Source organism: Heterodontus francisci, chromosome 28, assembly GCF_036365525.1.
Source record: "Heterodontus francisci isolate sHetFra1 chromosome 28, sHetFra1.hap1, whole genome shotgun sequence".
In the NCBI taxonomy this organism is placed as follows: domain Eukaryota; kingdom Metazoa; phylum Chordata; class Chondrichthyes; order Heterodontiformes; family Heterodontidae; genus Heterodontus; species Heterodontus francisci.
The window spans coordinates 53,571,243-53,587,928 of NC_090398.1; positions in this window are offsets into that span (position 1 = coordinate 53,571,243).

The following is a 16,686-nucleotide window of genomic DNA, read 5'->3' on the forward strand; positions in this document are numbered from 1 at the left end:
TGTCAGAGAGTTTCAGAGAGTGTCACAGAGTGTCAGAGAGTTACAGAGAGCTTCAGAGAGTGTCAGAGAGTGTCAGAGAGTGTCAGAGAGTTTGAGAGAGTGTCAGAGAGTGTCAAAGAGTTTCAGAGAGTGTCAGAGAGTTTCAGACAGTTTCTGAGAGTGTCAGAGAGTGCCAGAGAGTTTCAGAGATTGTCAAAGAGTTTCAGAGAGTGTCAGAGAGTGTCAGAGAGTTTCGGAGAGTTTCAGAGGGTGTCAGAGAGTGTCAGAGAGTTTCAGAGAGTGTCAGAGAGTTTCAGAGATCGTTTGAGCGTGTCAGAGATTGCCAGAGAGTTTTTGAAAGTGTCAGAGAGTGTCAGAGAGTGTCAGAGGGTTTCAGAGAGTTTCACAGAGTGTCAGAGAGATTGCAAAGAGTTTCAGAGAGTTTCAGAGAGTTTCAGAGAGGGTCACAGACTGTCAGAGAGTTTCAGAGAGCTTCTGAGAGTGTCAGTGAGAGTCAGATAGTGACAGAGTGTTTCAGTGAGTGTCAGAGAGTTTCAGAGAGTGTCAGAGAGTTTCAGAGAGTTTCAGAGAGTGTCAGAGAGTTTCAGAGAGCTTCTGAGATTGTCTGAGAGTGTCAGAGAGTGTCAAAGAGTATGAGATAGTGTGTGAGAGTATCAGAGAGTTTCAGAGAGTTTCAGAGAATATCACAGAGTGTCAGAGAGAGTCTGAGAGTTTCAGAGACTGTCGGAGAGTTTCTGAGAGTATCTGTGAGTGTAAGAGAGTGTCAGAGGGTTCTGAGAGTTTCGGAGTGTGTCAGGGAGTGTCACAGAGTGTCAGAGACTGTCAGAGAGTGTCAAAGAGTTTCAGAGAGTTTCACAGAGTGTCAGAGAGTGTCAGAGAGTGTCAGAGAATGTCGCAGAATTTCTGAGAGTATCTGTGCGTGTCAGAGAGAGTCAGAGAGTTTCACAGTGTGTCACAGAGTGTCAGAGAGTGTCACAGAGTGTCAGAGAGTGTCAGAGAGATTCAGAGAGAGTCAGATCGTGTCAGAGAGTGTCAGAGAGGTTCAGAGAGTTTCAGAAAATATCAGAGAGTGTCAGAGAGTGTCTGAGAGTGTCAGAGAGTGTCAGAGAATGTCGGAGAGTTTCTGAGAGTATCTGTGAGTGTAAGAGAGTGTCACAGAGTGGCAGAGACTGTCAGTGAGTGACAGAGAGTTTCAGAGCGTGTCACAGCATGTCAGAGAGTTTCAGAGAGCTTCAGAGAGTGTCAGAGGGTGTCTGAGAGTTTCAGACAGTTTCAGAAGGTGTCAAAGAGTTTTAGAGAGTGTCAGACAGTGTCAGAGATTGTCGGAGAGTTTCAGAGAGTATTAGAGAGTGTCAGACAGTTTCAGAGATTTTCAGAGAATGTCAGAGACTGTCAGAGAGTGTCACAGAGTTTCAAAGAGTTTCACAGAGTGTCAGAGAGTGTCAGAGAGTGTCTGAGATTGTCATAGAGTGTCAGAGAGTGTCAGAGAATGTCGGAGAGTTTCAGAGAGTGTCAGATCGTGTCGGAGAGTTTTTGAGTGTTTCAGAGAGTGTCAGAGAGTGTCAGAGAGTTTCAGAGAGTGTCAGAAAGTTTCAGAGACTGTCAGATAGTGTCAGAGAGTTTCAGAGAGTGTCACAGAGTGTCAGAGAGTTTCAGGGAGTGTCAGAGAGTTTCAGAGAGTTTCTGAGAGTGTCAGAGAGTTTCAGAGAATTTCAGAGAGAGTCAGAGAGTGTCAGAAAGCTTCAGAGAGTGTCAGATAGTGTCAGAGTGTTTCAGAGAGTGTCAGAGAGTGTCAGAGAGTGTCAGAGAGTGTCAGATAGTGTCAGAGAGTGTCAAAGGGTTTCAGTCAGTGTCAGAGAGTTTCAGAGAATTTCTGAGAGTGTCACAGAATGCCAGAGAGTTTCTGAGAGTTTCTGAGGGCTTCAGATAGTGTCAGAGAGTGTCAGAGAGTGTCAGAGATTGTCCGAGGGATCTGAGAGATTCTGAGTGTGTCAGAGAGTGTCAGCGAGTTTCCGAGAGTTTCAGAGAGTGTCACAGCGTGTCAGAGAGTGTCAGAGAGTTTCACAGTGTGTCACAGAGTGTCAGAGAGTGTCAGAGAGTTTCAGAGAGTGTCTGACAGTGTCTGAGAGTGTCAGATAAAGTCAGCGAGTGTCTGAGAGTGATAGAGAGTGTCAGAGAGTGATGGAGAGTATCTGAGAGTGTCTGAGAGTGTCAGAGAGAGTCAGCGTGTGCCTGAGAGTTATAGAGATTGTCAGAGAATGTCAGAGATTGGTAGAGAGTGATAGAGAGTGTCTGAGAGTGTCCGAGAGTGTCAGAGAGTGTAAGAGAGTGTCTGAGAGCGTCGGAGAGTGTCAGAGAGTGTCAGAGAGGGTCTGACAGAGATAGAGAGTGTCAGAGAGTCTCAGAGAGTGATCGAGAGTGTCTGAGAGCGTCTGACAGTGTCAGAGAGTGTCAGAGAGTGATAGCGAGTGTCTGAGAGTGATAGAGAGTGTCTGAGAGTGTCTGAGACTGCCTGAGTGTGATTGAGAGTGTCTGAGAATGTCAGAGAGTGTCAGCGAGTGTCTGAGAGTGATAGAGAGTGTCTGAAAGTATCAGAGAGTGTCTGAGAGTGTCAGATGAAGTCAGCGAGTTTCTGAGAGTGTTAGAGATTGTCAGAGAATGTCAGAGAGTGGTAGAGAGTGATAGACAGTGTCTGAGAGTGTCTGAGAGTGATAGAGAGTGTCAGAGAGTGTCAGAGAGTGATGGAGAGTATCTGAGAGTGTCAGAGAGTGTCTGAGAGTGTCAGAGAGAGTCAGCGAGTGACTGAGAGTGATAGAGATTGTCAGAGAATGTCAGAGAGTGGTAGAGAGTGGTAGAGAGTGATAGAGAGTGTCTGAGAGTGTCAGCGAGTGTCAGAGAGTGAAAGAGAGTGTCTGAGAGCGTCTGAGAGTGTCAGAGAGTGTCAGAGAGGCTCTAACAGTGATAGAGAGTGTCAGAGGGTTTCAGAGAGTGATCGAGATTGTCTGAGAGCGTCTGAGAGTGTCAGAGAGAGTCAGAGAGTGATAGAGAGTGTCAGAGAGTGTCAGAGAGAGAAAGAGAGTGATAGAGATTCTCTGAGAGTGTCAGAGAGTGTCAGAGAGAGAAAGGGAGAGTCTGAGAGTGTCAGAGAGTGATAGCGAGTGCCAGAGAGTGTCAGAGAGTGATAGAGAGTCTCTGAGAGCGCCTGAGAGTGTCAGAGTGTGTCACAGAGTGATAAACAGAGTCAGAGAGTGAACGAGAGTGTCTGAGAGCGTCTGAGAGTGTCAGAGAGTGTCAGAGAGTGATAGAGAGTGTTAGAGAGTGTCAGAGAGAGGTAGAGAGTGATAGAGGCTGTCTCAGAGTGTCAGAGAGTGTCAGAGAGAGATAGAGAGTGTCTGAGAGTGTCAGAGAGTGATAAAGTGTGTCAGAGAATGTCAGAGAATGTCAGAGAGTGACAGAGAGTGTCAGAGAGTGATTGAGAGTGTCTGAGAGTGTCTGAGAGTGTCAGAGAGTGTCAGCGAGTATCAGAGAGTGATAGAGATTGTCAGATAATCTCAGAGAGAAGTAGAGAGAGATAGAGTGTGTCAGAGAGTGACAGAGAGTGATAGAGAGTGTCAGAGAGCGTCAGAGCTTGTCAGAGACTGTTAGAGAAAGTCAAGAGTGTTGGATAGTGATAGGGAGTGTCTGAGTGTGTCAGAGAGTGATTGAGAATGTCAGAGAACGTCAGAGAGTGATAGAGAGTGTCAGAGAATGTCAGAGAGTGATAGCGAGTGTCTGAGAGTGTCAGAGAGTGATAGAGAATGTCGGACAGTGTCTGAGAGTCTCAGGGAGTGTCTGAGAGTGTCTGAGACTGTCTGAGAATGATAGAGAGTGTCTGAGAGTGTCAGAGAGTGTCAGCGGGTGTCTCAGAGTGATAGAAAGTGTCTGAGAGTATCAGAGAGGGTCTGAGAGAGTCAGAGAATGTCAGCGAGTGTCTGAGAGTGACCGAGAGTGATAGAGACGGTCAGAGAGTGTCAGCGAGAGCCTGAGAGTTATAGAGATTGTCAGAGAATGTCAGAGAGTGGTAGAGAGTGATAGAGAGTCTCTGACAGCGTCAGAGAGTGTCAGAGAGTGATAGAGAGTGTCTGAGAGCATCTGAGATGTGTCAGAGAGTGTCAGATAGGGTCTGAGAGTGATAGAGAGTGTCAGAGAGAGTCAGGGAGTGATAGAGAGTGTCTGAGAGCGCCTGAGAGTGTCTGAGAGTGTCAGAGAGTGATAAAGAGCGTCAGAGAGTGTCAGAGAGTGATCGAGAGTGTCTGAGAGCCTCTGATAGTGTCAGAGAGTGTCAGAGAGTGTCAGAGAGTGATAGAGAGTGTCAGAGAGTGTCAGAGAGAGATAGAGAGTGATAGAGATTGTCTGAGAGTTTCAGAGAGTGTCAGAGAGAGATAGAGAGTGTCTGAGAGTGTCAGAGAGTGTTACAGAGTTTCAGAGAGTGATAAAGTGTGTCAGAGAATGTCAGAGAGTGTCAGAGAGTGTCAAAGAGTGATAGAGAGTGTCAGAGAGTGTCAGAGAGTGTCAGAGAATGATAGAGAGTGTCTGAGAATGTCAGAGAGTGATTGAGAATGCCTGAGAGTGTTTGAGAGTGTCAGAAGGTGATTGAGAGTGTCTGAGAGCGTCAGAGAGTAATAGAAAGTGATATAGAGTGTCTGAGAGTGATAGAGAGTGTCTGAAAGTATCAGAGAGGGTCTGAGAGAGTCAGAGAATGTCAGCGAGTGTCAGAGAGTGACCGAGAGTGATAGAGACGGTCAGAGAGTGTAAGCGAGAGCCTGAGAGTTATCGAGATTGTCAGAGAATGTCAGAGAGTGGTAGAGAGTGATAGAGAGTCTCTGAGAGCGTCAGAGAGTGTCAGAGAGAGTCAGAGAGTGATAGAGAGTGTCTGAGAGCATCTGAGATGTGTCAGAGAGTGTCAGATAGGGTCTGAGAGTGATAGTGAGTGTCAGAGAGAGTCAGGGAGTGTTAGAGAGTGTCTGAGAGCGTCAGAGAGTGTCAGAGAGTTTAGACAGTGTCAGAGAGTGATACAGAGTGTCAGAGGGTGATAAAGTGTGTCAGAGAGTGATAGAGTGTGTCAGAGAGTGACCGAGACTGATAGAGAGTGGCAGAGACTGTCAGAGAGCGTCCGAGCTTGTCAGAGAGTGATAGTGAGAGTCATGAGTGTCAGAGAGTGATAGGGAGTGTCTGAGAGTGTCAGAGAGTGATTGAGTGTGTCAGAGAGCGTCAGAGAGTGGTAGAGAGTGATAGAGAGTGACAGAGAATGTCAGAGAGTGACAGAGAGTGTCTGAGAGTGTCTGAGAGAGTCAGAGAGTGTCAGAGAGTGATAGAGAGTGTCAGAGAGTGTCAGACTGTGACAGAGAGTGTCTGAGAGCGTCTGAGAGTGTCAGAGAGTGTCAGAGAGATTTAGAGAGTGTCAGAGAGTGTCAGAGAGTGATAGAGAGTGTCTGAGAGTGTCAGATAAAGTCAGAGAGTGTCTGAGAGTGATAGAGATTGTCAGAGAGGTTCAGAGAGTTTCAGAGAGTTTCAGAGAGTGTCAGAGAGTGTCAGAGAGTTTCAGAGAGCTTCTGAGATTGTCTGAGAGAGTCAGAGAGTGTCAAAGAATATCAGATAGTGTCAGAGAGTGTCAGAGATTTTCAGAGAATATCTGAGAGTGCCAGAGAGTGTCTGAGAGTGTCAGAGAATGTCGGAGAGATTCTGAGAGTATCTGTGAGTGTAAGAAAGTGTCAGAGGGTTCTGAGAATTTCGGAGTGTGTCAGGGAGTGTCACAGAGTGTCAGAGACTGTCAGAGACTGTCAGAGAGTGACAGAGAGTTTCAGTGAGTGTCAGAGAGTTTCAGAGAGTTTCAGAGAGTGTCAGAGATTGTCTGGGAGTGTCAGAGAGTATCAAAGATTTTCAGAGAGTTTCAGAGAGTGTCAGAGAGTGTCAGAGAGTGTCGGAGAGATACTCAGAATATCTGTGAGTGTAAGAGAGTGTCAGAGGGTTCTGCGAGTTTCTGTGTGTGTCAGAGAGTGTCACAGAGTGTCTGAGACTGTCAGAGAGTGTCAGAGAGTTTCAAATAGTTTCAGAGAGTGTCAGAGAATGGCTGAGATTGTCACAGAGTGTCAGAGAGTGTCAGAGAATGTCGGAGAGTTTCTGTGAGTGTCAGAGAGTTTCACAGTGTGACACAGAGTGTCAGAGAGTGTCAGAGAGTTTCAGAGATTGTCAGATAGTGTCGGAGAGTGTTTGAGAGTTTCAGAGAGTTTCAGAGAGTGTCAGAGATTGTCTGAGAGTATCAGATAGTGTCAGAGAGTTTCAGAGAGTGTCACAGACTGTCAGAGAGCGTCAGAGACTGTCAGAGAGCATCAGAGAGATTGCAGAGTGTTTCAGTGAGTGTCAGAGAGTTTCAGACAGTTACAGAGAGGGTCAGAGAGTTTCAGAGACTTTCAGAGATTGTCAGATAGTGTCGGAGACTGTTTGAGTGTTTCAGAGAGTGTCAGAGAGTTTCAGAGAGTGTCAGAGATTGTCAGAAAGTTTCAGAGAGTGTCAGATAGTGTCAGAGAGTTTCAGAGAGTGTCACAGAGTGTCAGAGAGTGTCAGGGAGTGTCAGAGAGTTTCTGAGAGTTTCTGAGAGTTTCTGAGAGTGTCAGAGAGTTGAAGAGAGTTTCAGAGAGGGTCAGAGAGTGTCAGAAAAATTCAGAGAGTGTCAGATAGTGTCAGAGAGTTTCAGAGAGTGTCACAGAGTGTCAGAGAGTTACAGAGAGCTTCAGAGAGTATCAGAGAGTTTCAGAGAGTGTCAGAGAGTTTCAGAGAGTGTCAGAGAGTGTCAAAGAGTTTCAGAGAGTTTCAGAGTGTGTCAGAGATTGTCTGAGAGTGTCAGAGAGTGTCAAAGAGTATCAGATAGTGTCAGAGAGTGTCAGAGAGTTTCAGAGAATATCAGAGAGTGTCAGAGAGTGTCTGAGAGTGTCAGAGAATGTCGGAGAGTTTCTGAGAGTATCTGTGAGTGTAAGAGAGTGTCAGAGGGTTCTGAGAATTTCGGAGTGTGTCAGGGAGTGTCACAGAGTGTCAGAGACTGTCAGAGAGTGTCAGAGATTGACAGAGAGTTTCAGTGAGTGTCAGAGAGTTTCAGAGAGTGTCAGAGAGTGTCAGAGAGTTTCAGAGAGTTTCAGAGAGTTTCAGAGGCTGTCAGAGAGTGTCAGAGAGTGTCTGAGAGTGTCAGAGACTGTCAAAGAGTTTCTGAGAGTGTCAGAGAGTTTCAGAGAGTTTCAGAGAGTTTCAGAGGCTGTCAGAGAGTGTCAGAGAGTGTCTGAGAGTGTCAGAGAGTATCGGAGAGATACTCAGAGTATCTGTGAGTGTAAGAGAGTGTCAGAGGTTTCTGCGAGTTTCTGAGTGTGTCAGAGAGTGTCACAGAGTGTCAGAGACTGTCAGAGTGTGTCAGAGAGTTTCAAATAGTTTCAGAGAGTGTCAGAGAGTGTCTGAGATTGTCATAGAGTGTCAGAGAGTGTCAGAGAATGTCGGAGAGTTTCTGAGAGTGTCCGTGAGTGTCAGAGAGTTTCACAGTGTGTCACAAAGTGTCAGAGAGTGTCAGAGATTTTCAGAGATTGCCTGATAGTGTCGGAGAGTGTTTGCGTGTTTCAGAGCGTGTCAGAGAGTTTCAGAGAGTGTCAGAGAGTGTCAGAACGTTTCAGAGAGTGTCAGATAGTGTCAGAGAGCTTCAGAGAGTGTAACAGAGTGTCAGAGAGTGTCAGGGAGTGTCAGAGAGTTTCAGAGAGTTTCTGAGAGTTTCAGAGAGGGTCAGAGAGTGTCAGAAAGATTCAGAGAGTTTCAGATAGTGTCAGAGAGTTTCAGAGAGTGTCACAGAGTGTCAGAGAGTTACAGAGAGCTTCAGAGAGTGTCAGAGAGTGTCAGAGAGTGTCAGAGAGTTTCAGAGAGCGTCAGAGAGTGTCAAAGAGTTTCAGAGAGTGTCAGAGAGTGTCAGACAGTGTCACAGAGTGTCGGAGAGTTTCTGAGAGTATCTGTGAGTGTCAGAGAGTGTCAGAGTCTGTCAGAGGGTTCAGAGAGGTTCTGAATGTGTCAGAGAGTGTCAGAGAGGTTCAGAGAGTTTCAGAGAATATCAGAGAGTGTCAGAGAGTGTCTGAGAGTGTCAGAGAGTGTCAGAGAGTGTCAGAGAATGTCGGAGAGTTTCTGAGAGTATCTGTGAGTGTAAGAGAGTGTCACAGAGTGTCAGAGACTGTCAGTGAGTTACAGAGAGTTTCACAGCGTGAGTAGCATGTCAGAGAGTTTCAGAGAGCTTCAGAGAGTGTCAGAGGGTGTCTGAGAGTTTCAGAGAGTTTCAGAGAGTGTCAAAGAGTTTTAGAGAGTGTCAGAGAGTGTCGGAGAGTTTCAGAGAGTGTCAGAGAGTGTCAGATAGTGTCGGAGAGTTTTTGAGTGTTTCAGAGAGTGTCAGAGAGTGTCAGAGAGTGTCAAAGAGTTTCTGAGAGTGTCAGAGAGTTACAGAGAGCTTCAGAGAGTGTCAGAGAGTGTCAGAGAGTGTCAGAGAGTTTCAGAGAGCGTCAGAGAGTGTCAAAGAGTTTCAGAGAGTGTCAGAGAGTTTCAGACAGTTTCTGAGAGTGCCAGAGAGTGCCAGAGAGTTTCAGAGATTGTCAAAGAGTTTCAGAGAGTGTCAGAGAGTGTCAGAGAGTTTCGGAGAGTTTCAGAGAGTGTCAGAGAGTGTCAGAGAGTGTCAGAGAGTTTCAGAGAGTGTCAGAGAGTTTCAGAGAGCGTCTGATCGTGTCAGAGATTGCCAGAGAGTTTTTGAAAGTGTCAGAGAGTGTCAGAGAGTGTCAGAGAGTTTCAGAGAGTTTCACAGAGTGTCAGAGAGATTGCAGCGAGTTTCAGAGAGTTTCAGAGAGTTTCAGAGAGTGTCACAGATTGTCAGAGAGTTTCAGAGAGCTTCTGAGTGTGTCAGTGAGAGTCAGATAGTGACAGAGTGTTTCAGTGAGTGTCAGAGAGTTTCAGAGAGTTTCAGAGAGTGTCAGAGAGTTTCAGAGAGTTTCAGAGAGTGTCAGAGAGTTTCAGAGAGTTTCAGAGAGCTTCTGAGATTGTCTGAGAGTGTCAGAGAGTGTCAAAGAGTATCAGATAGTGTCAGAGAGTGTCAGAGAGTTTCAGAGAGTTTCAGAGAATATCAGAGAGTGTCAGAGAGAGTCTGAGAGTGTAAGAGACTGTCGGAGAGTTTCTGAGAGTATCTGTGAGTGTAAGAGAGTGTCAGAGGGTTCTGAGAGTTTTGGAGTGTGTCAGGGAGTGTCAGAGAGTGTCAGAGAGTGTCAGAGAATGTCGCAGAACTTCTGAGAGTATCTGTGCGTGTCAGAGAGAGTCAGAGAGTTTCACAGTGTGTCACAGAGTGTCAGAGAGTGTCATAGAGTGTCAGACAGTGTCACAGAGTGTCGGAGAGTTTCTGAGAGTATCTGTGAGTGTCAGAGAGTGTCAGAGTCTGTCAGAGGGTTCAGAGAGGTTCTGAATGTGTCAGAGAGTGTCAGAGAGGTTCAGAGAGTTTCAGAGAATATCAGAGAGTGTCAGAGAGTGTCTGAGAGTGTCAGAGAGTGTCAGAGAGTGTCAGAGAATGTCGGAGAGTTTCTGAGAGTATCTGTGAGTGTAAGAGAGTGTCACAGAGTGTCAGAGACTGTCAGTGAGTTACAGAGAGTTTCAGAGCGTGAGTAGCATGTCAGAGAGTTTCAGAGAGCTTCAGAGAGTGTCAGAGGGTGTCTGAGAGTTTCAGAGAGTTTCAGAGAGTGTAAAAGAGTTTTAGAGAGTGTCAGAGAGTGTCGGAGAGTTTCAGAGAGTGTCAGAGAGTGTCAGATAGTGTCGGAGAGTTTTTGAGTGTTTCAGAGAGTGTCAGAGAGTGTCAGAGAGTGTCAAAGAGTTTCTGAGAGTGTCAGAGAGTGTCAGAGAGTTTCAGAGAGTTTCAGAGGCTGTCAGAGAGTGTCAGAGAGTGTCTGAGAGTGTCAGAGAGTATCGGAGAGATACTCAGAGTATCTGTGAGTGTAAGAGAGTGTCAGAGGTTTCTGCGAGTTTCTGAGTGTGTCAGAGAGTGTCACAGAGTGTCAGAGACTGTCAGAGTGTGTCAGAGAGTTTCAAATAGTTTCAGAGAGTGTCAGAGAGTGTCTGAGATTGTCATAGAGTGTCAGAGAGTGTCAGAGAATGTCGGAGAGTTTCTGAGAGTGTCCGTGAGTGTCAGAGAGTTTCACAGTGTGTCACAAAGTGTCAGAGAGTGTCAGAGATTTTCAGAGATTGCCTGATAGTGTCGGAGAGTGTTTGCGTGTTTCAGAGCGTGTCAGAGAGTTTCAGAGAGTGTCAGAGAGTGTCAGAACGTTTCAGAGAGTGTCAGATAGTGTCAGAGAGCTTCAGAGAGTGTCACAGAGTGTCAGAGAGTGTCAGGGAGTGTCAGAGAGTTTCAGAGAGTTTCTGAGAGTTTCAGAGAGGGTCAGAGAGTGTCAGAAAGATTCAGAGAGTTTCAGATAGTGTCAGAGAGTTTCAGAGAGTGTCACAGAGTGTCAGAGAGTTACAGAGAGCTTCAGAGAGTGTCAGAGAGTGTCAGAGAGTGTCAGAGAGTTTCAGAGAGCGTCAGAGAGTGTCAAAGAGTTTCAGAGAGTGTCAGAGAGTTTCAGACAGTTTCTGAGAGTGCCAGAGAGTGCCAGAGAGTTTCAGAGATTGTCAAAGAGTTTCAGAGAGTGTCAGAGAGTGTCAGAGAGTTTCGGAGAGTTTCAGAGAGTGTCAGAGAGTGTCAGAGAGTGTCAGAGAGTTTCAGAGAGTGTCAGAGAGTTTCAGAGAGCGTCTGATCGTGTCAGAGATTGCCAGAGAGTTTTTGAAAGTGTCAGAGAGTGTCAGAGAGTGTCAGAGAGTTTCAGAGAGTTTCACAGAGTGTCAGAGAGATTGCAGAGAGTTTCAGAGAGTTTCAGAGAGTTTCAGAGAGTGTCACAGATTGTCAGAGAGTTTCAGAGAGCTTCTGAGAGTGTCAGTGAGAGTCAGATAGTGACAGAGTGTTTCAGTGAGTGTCAGAGAGTTTCAGAGAGTTTCAGAGAGTGTCAGAGAGTTTCAGAGAGTTTCAGAGAGTGTCAGAGAGTTTCAGAGAGCTTCTGAGATTGTCTGAGAGTGTCAGAGAGTGTCAAAGAGTATCAGATAGTGTCAGAGAGTGTCAGAGAGTTTCAGAGAGTTTCAGAGAATATCAGAGAGTGTCAGAGAGAGTCTGAGAGTGTAAGAGACTGTCGGAGAGTTTCTGAGAGTATCTGTGAGTGTAAGAGAGTGTCAGAGGGTTCTGAGAGTTTTGGAGTGTGTCAGGGAGTGTCAGAGAGTGTCAGAGAGTGTCAGAGAATGTCGCAGAACTTCTGAGAGTATCTGTGCGTGTCAGAGAGAGTCAGAGAGTTTCACAGTGTGTCACAGAGTGTCAGAGAGTGTCATAGAGTGTCAGACAGTGTCACAGAGTGTCGGAGAGTTTCTGAGAGTATCTGTGAGTGTCAGAGAGTGTCAGAGTCTGTCAGAGGGTTCAGAGAGGTTCTGAATGTGTCAGAGAGTGTCAGAGAGGTTCAGAGAGTTTCAGAGAATATCAGAGAGTGTCAGAGAGTGTCTGAGAGTGTCAGAGAGTGTCAGAGAGTGTCAGAGAATGTCGGAGAGTTTCTGAGAGTATCTGTGAGTGTAAGAGAGTGTCACAGAGTGTCAGAGACTGTCAGTGAGTTACAGAGAGTTTCAGAGCGTGAGTAGCATGTCAGAGAGTTTCAGAGAGCTTCAGAGAGTGTCAGAGGGTGTCTGAGAGTTTCAGAGAGTGTCAAAGAGTTTTAGAGAGTGTCAGAGAGTGTCGGAGAGTTTCAGAGAGTGTCAGAGAGTGTCAGATAGTGTCGGAGAGTTTTTGAGTGTTTCAGAGAGTGTCAGAGAGTGTCAGAGAGTTTCAGAGAGTGTCACAGAGTGTCAGAGAGTTTCAGGGAGTGTCAGAGAGCTTCAGAGAGTTTCTGAGAGTTTCTGAGAGTGTCAGAGAGTTTCAGAGAATTTCAGAGAGAGTCAGAGGGTGTCAGAAAGCTTCAGAGAGTGTCAGATAGTGTCAGAGTGTTTCAGAGAGTGTCAGAGAGTGTCAGAGAGTGTCAGAGAGTTTCAGAGAGGTTCAGAGAGTGGCAAAGGGTTTCAGTCAGTGTCAGAGAGTTTCAGAGAGTTTCTGAGAGTGTCAGAGAGTGCCAGAGAGTTTCTGAGAGTTTCTGAGAGCTTCAGAGAGTGTCAGAGAGTGTCAGAGAGTGTCAGAGATTGTCCGAGGGTTCTGAGAGATTCTGAGTGTGTCAGAGAGTGTCAGCGAGTTTCCGAGAGTTTCAGAGAGTGTCACAGCGTGTCAGAGAGTGTCAGAGAGTTTCACAGTGTGTCACAGAGTGTCAGAGAGTGTCAGAGATTTTCAGAGAGTGTCTGACAGTGTCAGAGAGTGTCTGAGAGTGTCAGATAAAGTCAGCGAGTGTCTGAGAGTGATAGAGAGTGTCAGAGAGTGTCACAGAGTGATGGAGAGTATCTGAGAGTGTCAGAGAGTGTCAGAGAGTGTCAGAGAGTGTAAGAGAGTGTCCGAGAGCGTCGGAGAGTGTCAGAGAGTGTCAGAGAGTGTCAAAGAGGGTCTGACAGAGATAGAGATTGTCAGAGAGTCTCAGAGAGTGATCGAGAGTGTCTGAGACCGTCTGACAGTGTCAGAGTGTGTCAGAGAGTGATAGCGAGTGTCTGAGAGTGTCAGAGAGTGATAGAGAGTGTCTGACAGTGTCTGAGAGTGCCAGGGAGTGTCTGAGAGTGTCTGAGACTGCCTGAGTGTGATTGAGAGTGTCTGAGAATGTCAGAGAGTGTCAGCGAGTGTCTGAGAGTGATAGAGAGTGTCTGAAAGTATCAGAGTGTGTCAGAGATTTTCAGAGGTTGCCAGAAAATGTCGGAGAGTGTTTGCGGGTTTCAGAGCGTGTCAGAGAGTTTCAGAGAGTGTCAGAGAGTGTCAGAAAGTTTCAGAGAGTGTCAGATAGTGTCAGAGAGCTTCAGAGAGTGTCACAGAGTGTCAGAGAGTGTCAGGGAGTGTCAGAGAGTTTCAGAGAGTTTCTGAGAGTTTCTGAGAGTGTCAGAGAGTTTCAAAGAGTTTCAGAGAGGGTCAGAGAGTGTCAGAAAGATTCAGAGAGTTTCAGATAGTGTCAGAGAGTTTCAGAGAGTGTCACAGAGTGTCAGAGAGTTACAGAGAGCTTCAGAGAGTGTCAGAGAGTGTCAGAGAGATTCAGAGAGTGTCAAAGAGTTTCAGAGAGTGTCAGAGAGTTTCAGACAGTTTCTGAGAGTGCCAGAGAGTGCCAGAGAGTTTCAGAGATTGCCAACGAGTTTCAGAGAGTGTCAGTGAGTGTCAGAGAGTTTCGGAGAGTTTCAGAGAGTTTCAGAGAGTGTCAGAGAGTTTCAGAGACTGTCAGAGAGTTTCAGAGAGCGTCTGAGCGTGTCAGAGATTGCCAGAGAGTTTTTGAAAGTGTCAGAGAGTGTCAGAGAGTGTCAGAGAGTTTCAGAGAGTTTCACAGAGTGTCAGAGAGATTGCAGAGAGTTTCAGAGAGTGTCACAGATTGTCAGAGAGTTTTAGAGAGCTTCTGAGAGTGTCAGTGAGAGTCAGATAGTGACAGAGTGTTTCAGTGAGTGTCAGAGAGTTTCAGAGAGTTTCAGAGAGTGTCAGAGAGTTTCAGAGAGTTTCAGAGAGTGTCAGAGAGTTTCAGAGAGATTCAGAGATTGTCTGAGAGTGTCAGAGAGTGTCAAAGAGTATCAGATAGTGTCAGAGAGTGTCAGAGAGTTTCAGAGAGTTTCGAGAATATCAGAGAGTGTCAGAGAGAGTCTGAGAGTGTCAGAGACTGTCGGAGAGTTTCTGAGAGTATCTGTGAGTGTAAGAGAGTGTCAGAGGGTTCTGCGAGTTTTGGAGTGTGTCAGGGAGTGTCACAGAGTGCCAGAGACTGTCAGAGATTGTCAAAGAGTTTCAGACAGTTTCACAGAGTGTCAGAGAGTGTCGGAGAGTGTCAGAGAATGTCGCAGAACTTCTGAGAGTATCTGTGCGTGTCAGAGAGAGTCAGAGAGTTTCACAGTGTGTCACAGAGTGTCAGAGAGTGTCACAGAGTGTCAGAGAGTGTCAGAGAGTGTCGGAGAGTGTCACAGAGTGTCAGAGAGTGTCTGAGAGTTTCAGAGACTGTCAGAGGGTGTCACAGTGTGTCACAGAGTGTCAGAGAGTGTCAGAGAGTTTCAGAGAGTGACTGAGAGTGTCATAGAGTGTCAGAGAGTGTCAGAGAATGTCGGAGAGTATCTGTGAGTGTCAGAGAGTGTCAGAGAGTGTCAGAGAGTGTCAGAGTCTGTCAGAGGGTTCAGAGAGATTCTGAGTGTGTCAGAGAGTGTCACAGAGTGTCAGAGAGTGTCAGAGTGTTTCAGAGAGTTTCAGAGAATATCAGAGAGTGTCAGAGAGTGTCTGAGAGTGTCAGAGAGTGTCAGAGAGTGTCAGAGAATGTCGGAGAGTTTCTGAGAGTATCTGTGAGTGTAAGAGAGTGTCACAGAGTGTCAGAGACTGTCAGTGAGTTACAGAGAGTTTCAGAGCGTGTACAGCATGTCAGAGAGTTTCAGAGTGCTTCAGAGAGTGTCAGAGGGTGTCTGAGAGTTTCAGAGAGTTTCAGAGAGTGTCAAAGAGTTTTAGAGAGTGTCAAAGAGTGTCGGAGATTTTCAGAGAGTATTAGAGAGTGTCAGACAGTTTCAGAGATTTTCAGAGAATGTCAGAGAGTGTCAGAGAGTGTCTGAGAGAGTCAGAGAGTGTCAGAGAGATACTCAGAGTATCTGTGAGTGTAAGAGAGTGTCAGAGGGCTCTGCGAGTTTCTGAGTGTGTCAGAGAGTATCACAGAGTGTCAGAGACTGTCAGAGAGTGTCACAGAGTTTCAAAGAGTTTCAGAGAGTGTCTGAGATTGTCATAGAGTGTCAGAGAGTGTCAGAGAATGTCGGAGAGTTTCAGAGTGTGTCAGATAGCGTCGGAGTGTTTTTGAGTGTTTCAGAGAGTGTCAGAAAGTTTCAGAGAGTGTCAGATAGTGTCAGAGAGTTTCTGAGAGTTTCTGAGAGTGTCAGAGAGTTTCAGAGAATTTCAGAGAGAGTCAGAGAGTGTCAGAAAGCTTCAGAGAGTGTCAGATAGTGTCAGAGTGTTGCAGAGAGTGTCAGAGAGTGTCAGAAAGTGTCAGAGAGTTTCAGAGAGTTTCAGAGAGTGTCAGAGAGTGGCAAAGGGTTTCAGTCAGTGTCAGAGAGTTTCAGAGAGTTTCTGAGAGTGTCAGAGAGTGCCAGAGAGTTTCTGAGAGTTTCTGAGAGCTGCAGATGGTGTCAGAGAGTGTCAGAGAGTGTCAGAGAGTGTCAGAGATTGTCCGAGGGATCTGAGAGATCCTGAGTGTGTCAGAGATTGTCAGCGAGTTTCCGAGAGTTTCAGAGAGTGTCACAGCGTGTCAGAGAGTGTCAGAGAGTTTCACAGTGTGTCACAGAGTGTCAGAGAGTGTCAGAGAGTTTCAGAGAGTGTCTGACAGTGTCAGAGAGTGTCTGAGAGTGTCAGATAAAGTCAGCGAGTGTCTGAGAGTGATAGAGAGTGTCAGAGAGTGTCAGAGAGTGATGGAGAGTATCTGAGAGTGTCAGAGAGTGTCAGAGAGTGTCAGAGAGTGTAAGAGAGTGTCCGAGAGTGCCTGAGACCGTCTGACAGAGTCAGAGAGTGTCAGAGAGTGATAGCGAGTGTCTGAGAGTGTCAGAGAGTGATAGAGAGAGTCAGAGAGTGATAGAGAGTGTTTGAGAGTGTCAGAGAGAGATAGAGAGTGATAGAGGCTGTCTCAGAGTGTCAGAGAGTGTCAGAAAGAGATAGAGAGTGTCTGAGAGTGTCAGAGAGTGATAAAGTGTGTCAGAGAATGTCAGAGAATGTCAGAGAGTGACAGAGAGTGTCAGAGAGTGATTGAGAGTGTCAGAGAGTGTCAGAGAGTTTCAGAGAATATCAGAGAGTGCCAGAGAGTGTCTGAGAGTGTCAGAGAATGTCTAAGAGTTTCTGAGAGTATCTGTGAGTGTAAGAAAGTGTCAGAGGGTTCTGAGAATTTCGGAGTGTGTCAGGGAGTGTCACAGAGTGTCAGAGACTGTCAGAGACTGTCAGAGAGTGACAGAGAGTTTCAGTGAGTGTCAGAGAGTTTCAGAGAGTTTCAGAGAGTGTCAGAGATTGTCTGGGAGTGTCAGAGAGTATCAAAGATTTTCAGAGAGTTTCAGAGAGTGTCAGAGAGTTTCAGAGAGTGTCGGAGAGATACTCAGAATATCTGTGAGTGTAAGAGAGTGTCAGAGGGTTCTGCGAGTTTCTGTGTGTGTCAGAGAGTGTCACAGAGTGTCTGAGACTGTCAGAGAGTGTCAGAGAGTTTCAAATAGTTTCAGAGAGTGTCAGAGAATGTCTGAGATTGTCACAGAGTGTCAGAGAGTGTCAGAGAATGTCGGAGAGTTTCTGTGAGTGTCAGAGAGTTTCACAGTGTGACACAGAGTGTCAGAGAGTGTCAGAGAGTTTCAGAGATTGTCAGATAGTGTCGGAGAGTGTTTGAGAGTTTCAGAGAGTTTCAGAGAGTGTCAGAGATTGTCTGAGAGTATCAGATAGTGTCAGAGAGTTTCAGAGAGTGTCACAGACTGTCAGAGAGCGTCAGAGACTGTCAG